Raw genomic sequence first — 12,985 nt, forward strand, 5'->3', positions numbered from 1 at the left:
AAAGACAAAGAGAGAAACTGTCTCACCTAGAGCTAAAACAGCTAGCATAGAGACATCCACTGGGAATACTGCTGCTATCAGTAAATGTGATGCTAGCTCCTTTAAAACATCATTTCTATAGAAACAGCTAAGGTCAAAGACACAAGACTCCAGCAAAATGTTTTCCATTGTAGGCAAAGTACCAGTTCACGCGTTTTTTTTTTAACTTATTTAGTACAGATTCCAAGATGTGCTTAGCTTAGCTTAGCTTTGTTTAGCAGAGAGACTGGAAGCAAAAAACTGATGAGTTCACTGAGCAATTTCAGCCACAAAGCAGACAGCTGAAGCTGGTGGTTTTGTAGATGACACAGTAGCATGTCCAAGATAGGCTTTACCGTTAGCGTTGATTATGGGAATTAATTGTTCTTACCAAGATATGTTAGCTTAGCAGAGAGCTTCAAGCAAAGAAAGAGTTAGCTTCAACAGCATTTCCAAAATTGATCCTAACCAAGCAGTAAAAGGGCATCAAATCTCTATCATATGGGTTGGAGCTGAAGTTAAGTCCGACATTGACTCTAAATCATCTGTCTTTTCAGGTTTTCCTGTCATCCCACCCTGCCAATATAATGTTTTTAGTTATTTGACTTTATGAGGGTTATGTGACTAAAAAAAGGCTCTCTGAGTAAAAGCTGTCATCGCCTCGTCATGCTTGCGCCCCATCACTACTCTGTCTTCTCGGGTCGCTGCAAAACGAAACTGTAAACCCAACCAGGTCTGGAAGAAGAAGTTGAGCATGTACAGCTTAAGTGCTGTCATGAAATCCGAGCTCTTAATTTTAACAGCACAATGCATTTAAGTGGGCCATTAATACTGTTCCTCCACCTCCCCTCCGCTCTGTCTTTTCTTCTCTTCTCAGATGGTTTTTCCAGTGTTGCACGGCGGCCAGAAGCACCTTTGATCCTGCTCATCAGTGCACAACATCGTCTGCCCACGTTAGCGCTGTGACGGTCCAGCTGGTGGCCTCAAACTGCTCCATGGAGAGGCTTTGGTGCCTGAGCGCAGATGAGGTGAGGGACTCCTTCAACTCGCCGGGGCTCTGACATCCAGCCCAATGCTTTTATCAGCTGCGAAATGGGATTGAAATGGGCACTGGGCCGGATGACCTAATATGTGGCACGCTGCTTCTGTCCCGCTGTAGTCCATCAGTACCGAGGTGATGGACAGCCTCTGTTAGCAGGCGCAAGGCTGCTGAGATGAAAAACACAGTTCAGTTTTTATTGGTCCTGGTGGAGGAATCGTGTTCCATTGGTGCTCAGTGTCTTGTACTTGTACCCGATGGGGCACAGATGACCGTGAACTAAAAATAAAGGGGCAATTAATCAGCTAACAGTGGAGATAAAAGTAATGGAAACGGCTGGTAAATGTGCTAAATTTGGAGATTGCTCATTACCTGAAACTAACGAATACTTCGAGATAGTTTGCTATAAATGAATTGATAATTGGTTGTAAAGGTAAAGTAAATTAGCGCGGCTAATGTGTTGCTCTGCCGAGCAAACATAATAGGGTCTTCGCCTGAAGGTACTTCAGGCTCAGGCCCTAAAAATAGGCTGTAATGAAGGGAGCCGTGAGTCGTGAGCTGGAATAAAGATGTTAAGATGTTGAAATATTTAACAAAAGAGACATAACAGATCTGAGCTTCCAAATTTCATGTCTCTTGTAGGCTGTTGAGTGTTTATGAAATTTAAAGCGATCACAACAATGTCCTGAAGTGTGCCAGCAGCAGAAATACACTTTAGTGAACAATTAATATATTGTTTGAATATGCTAATATCAGTCAAACATCATGAGTGAAATAATTAAAATGTGACTTTTAGGAGAGTAACAGCAGTACAGTCTCACCAGCCAAAGCTCGTCCAGCCATCGACCATCACACCGACAGCTCCAGCAGGATAATGTGAGGTTAATGAGGTGTTTTACAAATACAGGAATGAAGTCCACCATCTTTCTTGGAACAGACAGTTTTAAATTTCAGAGTTGAGTCATCTGAGTGTACTGGGGAAATAGGTCTTGATTAATTCATTCCTCTAACACTGCATCAACCTGCCACTTCACACACAACACTCGCTCCATCCATCTGTCCCTGAAATAGCATCTGAACACGGATGTAACATGTCTGCGCCGTGTCCTAATGACGTCCACGCACTGTTGCATCAGGAAGCTAATGATTACAGCCGCTGCCAGAAATGAACGGATGAAAAAACATAATGAAGTGAAAAATTCCTTTACTGCATTAACATCACATCTCTAGTCATAGTGTGCACACATTTAACCTTTGACCTCTCCTGTAAAACTAGCATGAAACACTTAGCATGCTAGCAGTCTCACGCCGTCAAACTGTTAGACAGACAGTCAGAAAAACTGAGTGACTGTCAACACTGGAAGTGCTGTAGTTAGTTCGTGTTAGTGGAACCCTGATCCTCCGTCTGGATCAAGGAGCCCTGGATTCTACCAGACATTTCTGGACAGTTTAGCTGCTGTTAGACGTCAGTCTCCGTTAGCTGCAGGCTAAATATACATGGCTGGTTCTTCCTGCATTATGTTGGGAACCTACGTCCTCCTGCTACGACCTAAACACGGCGGCACCATTCAGACACCCTAGATTGGTGGTGAAGCACGACCTCTGCTGGCAGAGCACAGATACCGCAATGAGGTAGACAGCACCAACGAAAGCCCCACCTGCTGGCCTGACTGTGGTACTGCACTCCACTCTTCACTCATCCTCTATTATTAAGCACATGAACGCACCTTTAGTCATCAACAACTGTAAATGTTGGTGTTCATCAGAATGGGAGACTGTTGGTGGCGCTAACTTTGCTTGAGGGTCCACAAGTTTTTAGGGGATGAAGAAGAAGTCCGCGGTGCATTGTGGGCCATAGGTTGCTCCGTAGGATGCACCTGAACCGACCTACAATGTGGGCGTGTTTAGGCTGGAATTTAGGTTGAGAAGTAAGTCGCTACTCGCGCCAGCTGTGGTTTGGGACAGCCTACGACCTGCTCTGAGACCTGCCATCAGACCTACTTGGCCATTCGGACGCAGCCCAGGAGATGGCCACTTCCTGTAAGTGGAGGAGCCAGGAGATGACTACTTCCTGTTGGTGGAGGAACCAGGAGATGACCACTTCCTGTTGGTGGAGGAACCAGGAAATTACCACTTCCTGTTGGTGGAGGAACCAGGAAATGGCCACTTCCTGTTGGTGGAGGAACCAGGAGATGACCACCTCTTGTTGGTGGAGGAACCAGGAGATGACCACCTCCTGTTGGTGGAGGAACCAGGAGATGACCACCTCCTGTTGGTGGAGGAACCAGGAGATGACCACCTCCTGTTGGTGGAGGAACCAGGAGATGACCACTTCCTGTTGGTGGAGGAACCAGGAAATTACCACTTCCTGTTGGTGGAGGAACCAGGAAATGGCCACTTCCTGTTGGTGGAGGAACCAGGAGATGACCACCTCTTGTTGGTGGAGGAACCAGGAGATGACCACCTCCTGTTGGTGGAGGAACCAGGAGATGACCACCTCCTGTTGGTGGAGGAACCAGGAGATGACCACCTCCTGTTGGTGGAGGAACCAGGAGATGACCACCTCCTGTTGGTGGAGGAACCAGGAGATGACCACCTCCTGTTGGAAAACAGAATGACCTAATTTCTACATGATACTCTATGTTTTAGTTATTGGGGAAAATGCAAATGTTTGTTTGGTGTAAAAACTCATGAACTCCAGGGTCTAAAAGACACCAGGAGTTCTTCAGTGGACTTTGAGGATGATGGCCTGAACCAGACGTCTCCTCACATTAGTGGTAGCACAAGTCGGAAGGTCACAAACCACCAGGCGGCTAATTAATGAGCTGGACGCTGTAAATAAAAATGGCACCTCTCAACAGGTAGCGGCTGCAACAAAGACAAGGACCCTCCCGCTGTTGGACTGGACCTCACACTCTTGTGTTTTACTGACGGAGTGTTAACAACTTTGCCAGCGACTTCCTAGTAAGTCAGGGAACAGGATCTGTGACTTATCAGCCCGCCACAAGGCATTTGTGTACGGGAGCCAATGGTTGCTAATTTGGCCCTGAGGGGGCATTTCACATGCTGAAGAAGATCTGGTGTGATGAGATGTTCGCGTGAGTCAACAACAGATGACCTTCAGAGGCGTATTTATAGTTCCTTTATTTGCCGGGGAGTTGACATGCGACAGGCAGAGCATCACCGGGAAGGCTGACGTACAAGAGTCAGTTGATATTTGTTTACTATCCTAGTTTTCACAGATGATATTTATTGATGCATAATAAAGATCCAAACTCTGAAGGTGTAAAGCTGTGTGTTGGTGCTAGTTCGCGTAGAAATGTGCTACAGTTATAAAATGATGAATTACCGACATGGCGCAGGGGAGTGATGGCGTAACTACCACAGCAGCCACTTACTGCTAGCTCTGATGTCTCCATTATGTCTGTTGATGTTTTCATATCTCTTCTTTATGCATGCTAATGTTAGCTTTCAGAGCTTGCAAGAGCATCCATCTCTGACAACATCTCACATATGAGCACTAAAGGGACATCTGAGTCAGTTGCAAACCTCAACCTGATTCTCTGGCTCAAAGCTGACAGCCAGGCAGCGGAGAGCTTGTGAACCAGCTAGCTGCTAGTATTAGCATAGGGAGGCCAAGGCCACCGAACCATCCTGAAACTGTCAACAGTTAACCGGTTCCTGCACTGGCTCAGTTTGCGATGCACCCAAATGGGTTTTAAATATATTCAGCATTGATTTTAGCTGTTTAAGTCAGCTCTTGGTGCCTGACACCACAACCTTCAGCTCATTCTCCATCTTCGGACTTTTTTACTCTCAATCTTGCATTGTGGAAACATTATTTTGTGAAACGTATCGTTCATCATCAGATCCACTTCCTGTTCTAACTGACGGAGTGACTCATTGAAAGCAGCTTGCATCATGTTTGTGTTGGTGCCAGCCTGTTGTTGTGGACATTCACCAGTGACTGATGATCCAGCTCATTATAACGTGTCCTAATTTCTACTCCCTGTAAACGGTCCGCCAGGTGGATCTGCCCTCCGTTTCCATTCCAGTCATCCTTTCCAGGTTTGTTGTGGCACGACTCGCTGCACCTGTGGCCTTTTCTCAGTTTTAAGACCTGAGGGATCTGATCATGTCCCACCCAGGCTTTTGTGATCCAGATGTCAATGCATACCAGCAGCAAAGAGGCCGAATTTACCTCCGATCCCCCACCTGCTGACACTCGCGCCTGCTATGGAACATCAAGCTGGAACCCTCCAGCATCAGTTGGGACATGAACATTTCTGCCCCTGATGATCAGAACTGAGCTGCAGATGAAGAACAGAGTCCATCTGATGTGACTGATGAACATCGACTGTAGAATGATGTCATCTCTCAAGCTCAACTCGTTTCTGCTGCCTCCAGAAACAGCAGACACCTGACATGACCACTTCCTGTGTGACTACAGACACACCTCCCACCTGACATGACCACTTCCTTTGTGACTACAGACACACCTCCCACCTGACATGACCACTTCCTTTGTGACTACAAACACACCTCCCACCTGACATGACCACTTCCTGTGTGACTACAGACACACCTCCCACCTGACATGACCACTTCCTGTGTGACTACAGACACACCTCCCACCTGACATGACCACTTCCTGTGTGACTACAAACACACCTCCCACCTGACATGACCACTTCCTGTGTGACTACAAACACACCTCCCACCTGACATGACCACTTCCTGTGTGACTACAGACACACCTCCCACCTGACATGACCACTTCCTGTGTGACTACAGACACACCTCCCACCTGACATGACCACTTCCTTTGTGACTACAAACACACCTCCCACCTGACATGACCACTTCCTGTGTGACTACAGACACACCTCCCACCTGACATGACCACTTCCTGTGTGACTACAGACACACCTCCCACCTGACATGACCACTTCCTGTGTGACTACAGACACACCTCCCACCTGACATGACCACTTCCTTTGTGACTACAAACACACCTCCCACCTGACATGACCACTTCCTGTGTGACTACAGACACACCTCCCACCTGACATGACCACTTCCTGTGTGACTACAAACACACCTCCCACCTGACATGACCACTTCCTTTGTGACTGCAAACACACCTCCCACCTGACATGACCACTTCCTGTGTGACTACAGACACACCTCCCACCTGACATGACCACTTCCTGTGTGACTACAGACACACCTCCCACCTGACATGACCACTTCCTGTGTGACTACAGACACACCTCCCACCTGACATGACCACTTCCTGTGTGACTACAGACACACCTCCCACCTGACATGACCACTTCCTTTGTGACTACAAACACACCTCCCACCTGACATGACCACTTCCTGTGTGACTACAGACACACCTCCCACCTGACATGACCACTTCCTGTGTGACTACAGACACACCTCCCACCTGACATGACCACTTCCTGTGTGACTACAGACACACCTCCCACCTGACATGACCACTTCCTTTGTGACTACAAACACACCTCCCACCTGACATGACCACTTCCTGTGTGACTACAGACACACCTCCCACCTGACATGACCACTTCCTGTGTGACTACAGACACACCTCCCACCTGACATGACCACTTCCTGTGTGACTACAGACACACCTCCCACCTGACATGACCACGGACTGAAGCTTCAGGTGCTGTGACATCCACTACTGCAGAGGAAGCCAAGAGTTGTGTCTCATAAGCAGACGTCTGCTCAGAGGATCTCCGCCCTTTTCAACCGGCCGCACCATCACACTGACAGACGCTGGCATTTGCAGTCCATGGTCCAAACCTGCAGGGAGTCAGGATAACTAAATTTGTGTTGAGGTTCCTGCTGAGACCCTGCAGCACGTGAGCATCCACGCAAGGACAAACATTCCTGCTGCAGCGGCACATCCGCCATTACCAGTGGCCATGCCCCTCATCTGCTTTCTACTGATGATGCGAGTATTTTGCCCTCCAGCTACTCACAAACAGTGATGGGACAGTTACTTCCTAAATATGATCAATGGATAGATCAATACATGTTGTATTTTTATAAATACAGAACATAATATATTACCCTAACACATTACACTCTCCAGTCCTCACCACCAGGAGTCTTCAGCTCACTGAGGTGGTTCTCCCTCCTCCATCACTTCTTAGTGCCTCCAGACTGCAGGAAGAACCAGCCACGTAGATTTAGCTTGAAGCTAACAGAGACTGATGCTAACAGCTAAACTGTCCAGAAACGTCTGGTCACCACCTCTCCATCCAGGTCTCCTTGATCCAGACGGAGGATCACACTTGGACTGGAGACCAGAACTGACTAGAACACTTGTGGTTCCACGCTAACGTGAATGATCTGCTCAAAGTGTGAGATGGTGGGTGTGGCCTCAGACCTCCCCCTGGCTGATGTAGGATCATCATTGATTTTATAGACAGTCAAATACCTGACGTCCTTTGATAACCAAAGTTCTTTCACCTCCACCTTGGGGAGCCGCGCCTCACACCTGCTACACCTCTGCACTAGCATGACTATCAGTAACATCCAGTGGTGATTCTGTGCCCCCTCACAGAAGTCCGTTTGTTTATTTAAGTTCACCTAATTCAGCTCCAGCGTGGTCAGCCATGTTGTCCGAGGCTCTCAGCGTCTGGGCATCGGCAATGATCTGGGTGTGGACCGCAGGCTAAGATATCCTCAGCCTATCAGATGGATGAGCACTTGGACGGCTCACCTCAGAACGCCTCTGCTTATTGGTCTTGGAGAACCGCCCTGGAATCCTCAAAGCGTTTCCATGTGCTTCGATCGGCTCGGACAGAAGGAGGAAGCAGAAAGTGATGACACAGCTGAGACGCTCCAAGAGGGTCTGGAGAGAAAGTTTGTGTCTCCTTGTTCCCTCTGACTGGGAACTTCATCCTAGTGATATTAACCCTCTGAACTCCTGGTTTCTGGGCTTAGTGGGTTCAGTGAGCTGTTGGCCAACTATCAAAAAAACTCCAAAGAAGAAGACTCAAAAGTCTAACAAGGCATGTTCAACAGTCACTGTCGCCAAGGACGGAGGCCACCATCTTTAATACTGACAGAGATGAGACGGCACTCAGGTCTCCAACCAGGTTGACCAACCAGCTCTCTTCATTTTTCCCGAATGCAGCATTCGCCTCACTAGCTTGTCTGCCTCCCATACCTTGGCCATGGGTTTGATTCCTGTACAGGACAGCGCTTGTCCACACAATGCAGGTTCAACTTGGTCCACACAAAACTGATGCCAGCCAAACCTCCTATTCTAGCTCAGTGTAAAAGAGTGGGTTCTTATTCAAGAAGTGAGCGTGGAAGCTGGAAAGGCTGGTGTGTTGCAGGTTTGCTGCTAGCGGCTGAGGAGCAGAGGTGTGAGGAACAGAGGGAATAATAGCCAAAGCTGCAAAAAGATCCTTTATTTTTCCTTTAATTCAGGTTGAGATCTGAAGACAAACATTGTTCAGTTGTACAAGTTTCCCTCGTATGCGTTTATGTGATTAATCATGACGAGCACAACAGCGGCGGTTCGAGTTCCTGCATCAATAGCTCTTTGACTCGGACAGCAGATACTGTTCTTCAATAAAGGAAATGTTTGCCTTGGCTTGGAGCAGAGCAGCTGCCTCCCTCTTCCTCCTGACAACCTCCCAGGGAAGTTTATATGACACAAGCCGACATTTCGCTCCAATCTGGAAGAGAGGTCGCTCAAAGCAGCCGGGTGCTGCTTGGTAAACCGGATGCAGAGAAATGTTCCTCTGTGGAAGGAAAGGAGCTTCAAAGGGCGATTTACAAGGAGCAGGACTGTAAACGCTGGAGAAAGTGACCACACGCAGCTGAGAACTGCTGAACAAACAGTAAAACAGGGAGAAAGCAACGAATTACTTAACTCTCCACTTAAACATAAACCGTGAAATGGATTATTACAGGAGAGAGGAGCTAAATTACACAGGTATCAGGTCACTTCACGTCTGATTACTGGGAGCTGAAGCCAGATGACAATTTACACTCAACTGCTCGTATTTACTCGGGATAGGTTTCTTTCTAATGGTTCCCATGCAGTTTGACTCAATGAGACACTTGTGGAGGAATCGGACTCCCGTTCCCCTGAAAGCCTTGTTCAACACCACTTTGCGGGCTTATCTGAGATCTGCATGTTGAACTCCACGGCGGCTGAGGGCGGAGGGTAATTTACCAGCAAGGAAAAATATTGGCTAAAGGTTTCTCACTCTAATCCAATTTCATGTTCATGTGCTCTGAGTTTCCCTCCACAGCGTTTCTCCTTTCTCCCAGGTTAGCGTCGTGCTAGAGGGGGGTTATGCTAAACAAGGCACTTTTACACGTAATATTAATAGTTAAACTAAAACATGTGTGATCTCGACCTTTGACCAGCCCAACCTTTCAGTTCAACCGTGAGTCCCAGTGCCCCCCCATGTTCTGACAATTAAATGTTAGATGTTAAATGTTAGTATAACGTCAGACGTGTCCCTGCAGCTGCTCACACACACACACTCACACACGCACGCGCACGCACACAGCGTCTCTCCAGTCCCACACTCACCTGGCTGCTCCGTCTGAGCTCCTCATCCCGACATCCAGCTGATGGTTCAAAGCCTGCAGAGGAAACAGAAATAACAAAAACTGAAACTGAATCCGAGTGTTTGGCAGCGCCGCTCACCTCCATATATGACCTACTTTTACATTTTCTCTGGCAGCAACTTATCAGCAGTGAGAAGATGAAAACAGACCTTCAACGCCAACAAAAGAGACACTTCTGCCGAGACAAATATGGCCAGCATCCACGTGCAGCGAAGGAACACAAATTGCAGTGAATAAAGAAACTGGAGAAGAAAGACCTGCAACTGCAAAACCTTTCAATACAATTTCCATTCTGTTGTAACATGAAACAGGTGTGAACAGCTGAGAGATCTAAAACAACAAAAGCTTCACACACAAAAGTGAAAACTCAATGAATCAACTCAAGTCAACAAACTCAAGAGACAAGTTCATGTCAGTGATTTTCTGACGTGGGAACATCAGCAGTTCTGGATCAACAGCTCATGATAGATGTCAGAACCCTTTACTGCCATGCATGAGCATAAACTATCTAGCAGAAAGAGCATTAGCACAGAAAGGGATTATTGGAACGGGTTAAAAATTGCCAATAAAGGAATGATCACAATAAAATGTAAACATCAAAGAATACAAAAATTTTTGACAAATTAATGTTGCAGCAACAACCTTAACTTAAAGGACTGTTTATCTGAAAATGCAGAGAGGAGGGGAGAGGGGAGAGGAGAGGAGAGGAGGGGAGAGGAGAGGAGAGGAGAGGAGGGGAGAGGAGAGGAGAGGAGAGGAGAGGAGGAGAGAAGAGGAGAGGAGAGGAGAGGAGGGGAGAGGAGAGGAGGGAAGGGCTCCATGTAACCTGATGTGTCCCCCAGCAGTCTAAGCCTGTAGCAGCATAGCTATCAATGGTTCAGAGCTACCTGAACCAGTCCTGACTGAAGGCTCTGTCATAGAGGAAGGTCTTAAGCCTGGACTTAAACGTAGTTAAAGTGTCTGCCTCTCTGACCCATGGAGAGATGCTGGTTCCACAGTAGAGGAACTGGTACCTGAAGGCTCTACCTCCCAGTCTGTTTTAGAGATACTGGGAGTCACTAACAGACCTGCATTCTGGGAGCGGAGTGCTCTGGTGGGACAGGAGGGACTAATGAGCTCTTTCAGAGAGGAGGAAAGCGTGGAAAATGTATGGAGGAGTATTTGGCTAAAGGTTAAAAGGTCAAAGTAGTTGAATTAAACATCAAATTAAAAATGTCAGCACAACATAAAAAACACTTCAACACAGAAAATTCAAGAATAACACAATAAAAAAAACATTAAAAATGTATTTGGTGTAACATTGTAATGTTAGCAGAGGCATAAACATCAAACGTGTCAAAATCAACAATATTTGTCAGCGCAGAACATTTTCAGATACCAACATTAGCATACAACATTAGCATTAGCATCCTGCATGCAGAGGGGAGGAAAATTCAGCCAAAATTTAAATCGAGAGGCAAACCAACGATCTGCCCACCTCTGCAGATGTGATGTCAGGTGGCTCAGTGCAAATTTCCTCAACAGAAATGACAAAAAAACAACTACATGCAGATTTTTCTGTGAGTAAGTTGAGACTCTGACAAGCTTCCATTCAGTCTTTGTAAATCTACAAGACCAGAAGGTTAAAGAGGGCTGGTCCAGCAGGCTGGTCGTGAGGGCGCACAGAGGTTCGTGTCAGTTTTTTAGCAAACTCAAGAATGAAGGAAGCAGTGACGCTGGCATTGACAACAGCGTCTAGTTATAGTGCAGCATTCTAGGTCTGCCAGGCAGATGGAGGGGGAGGGGCTCGGAGACCATGTGGTATTTTGTGAGCTCCGCCCAGGCCATGTGTCTTCCTTGGTGTAGCACAGCCACCCTGGGGCTGAGGTGCAGGTGCTTGTTCCTCAACATGTCCTCCAACGTCCCCCCAGCTCTTGTCTCCATGGACAGCGGTGGACACCTCCCTCAATGAAACACAACAGAGCTGGTACACCCCCTCCCCATTGAAGGACTTCTGTGAGATAGTCATCACATAACTGTGAGTTCTCCAAGTCTCATCAGTATAGGAACGGAGTTATAGGGTAGGAGGAAATGACCGGTGGTAGCTTGCTATGCTAACAGGTTAGCTTCTTCTAGCTCCTGTAGTGATTCCTTTGACAATATTTTCCTGCAGCTGTGTGTTTGTTACACTTGTAGCAAGCAAATTGCTGGTGTTGCAACATAAGAAGCGTGTCTGTGGTGGAGTTCCACGCCTAGGACGCTGCCAAGGAAGGCGGCGTCTGGCCTGACGTTCTGTGATGTGATTCAGAGATTGTGTTGCTGCTCTTGGCGCTCAGTGTCACTCTGTGTGGCTGCACGCATCAATGTATTTACTGTTCTCTTACGTTAGTTTGGAACAGCGAGGCCACCAGCTACTCGCCAATTTACTGACATCACTCAGTAAAGAATATAGCTTGTGAGAATACAAGCGCCTCCCTGAGGCTGGACTTCCCTGAGCTTAATTTAGCTGCTCGTGCATCCACTGAATCACTGCAGCCATTATAAAACCTCTCAAAAGTGTATTCATGCTCCCTCTAACATCTTACCTCCTTTTTCCACACGAGTCTTCACGTCACTCAGCCGGTCCACACATCATCGCCACCCACCCAACCACGACCATTGTGTTTTCATGGAGTCACAGAGGAGACGCTTCCTGGCAGCCCGTCAACTGGGACTCGTCAAACACATCGCAGTCCCAGCAGGTGTTGATGACTTGAGACGGAAACTATTTGGCTGCAAGTGGAATGAAAAACATTTAAGGAATCCGCTAAGAGCTTTAATAATCAGTTCATGATGGAGGAACGTCGCACTGCACTGACGTCCAAGATATTTACAGTTTGACCCGGCAACACTCGCAACATCGCAATGTTCAGATGTTGTTCAAACATCTTCAGGGCTTTGACCGGGTGACGAGGGAACTGCATGTTCTACAAGTCCAGTCAGGTTTCTGTGTCTCCCACATCTGTTCATCCGTCCCTGCTGCCTCTGTCCCAGTAGAGCAGGCGTAGAACCTCCCTCCTAGGAGAGCAGGTGTAGAACCTCCCTCCGAGTAGAGAAGGTGTAGAACCTCCCTCCTAGGAGAGCAGGTGTAGAACCTCCCTCCTAGGAGAGCAGGCGTAGAACCTCCCTCCTAGGAGAGCAGGTGTAGAACCTCCCTCCGAGTAGAGAAGGTGTAGAACCCCCCTCCTAGGAGAGCAGGTGTAAAACCTCCCTCCTAGGAGAGCAGGTGTAGAACCTCCCTCCTAGTAGAGCAGGTGTAGAACCTCCCTCCAAGGA

General features: G+C 47.5%; 2 long non-coding RNA genes across 4 annotated transcripts in view; one reads left to right on the forward strand and one right to left on the reverse strand.

Annotated features, from left to right (window-relative positions):
• The window catches only part of LOC147262537 (uncharacterized), a 30,024-nt gene extending 20,012 nt beyond the window's left edge, over window positions 1-10,012 (forward strand). For 2 of the 3 annotated variants that reach the window (XR_015112404.1, XR_015112406.1), the window contains 2 exons: window positions 896-1,046; window positions 9,808-10,012. This is a non-coding gene — a long non-coding RNA (uncharacterized LOC147262537). Of the gene's footprint in view, window positions 1-895; window positions 1,047-1,853; window positions 2,171-9,807 lie in introns of those variants that run through there. The other variant, XR_015112405.1, reaches the window with a different exon arrangement.
• LOC147262538 (uncharacterized) lies at window positions 8,864-12,434 on the reverse strand. Its single transcript, XR_015112407.1, has 3 exons — window positions 12,256-12,434; window positions 9,654-9,706; window positions 8,864-8,935 (listed from the first exon to the last, which is right to left on the reverse strand). It is a non-coding gene; the product is annotated as an uncharacterized LOC147262538 (long non-coding RNA).
• Between the last annotated feature and the right edge of the window lie 551 nt (window positions 12,435-12,985).

Source organism: Aulostomus chinensis, chromosome 4 (assembly GCF_037954235.1).
Source record: "Aulostomus chinensis isolate RoL2024-O1b breed Wild chromosome 4, RoL_Achi_v1.0, whole genome shotgun sequence".
Classification (NCBI taxonomy): Eukaryota; Metazoa; Chordata; class Actinopteri; order Syngnathiformes; family Aulostomidae; genus Aulostomus; species Aulostomus chinensis.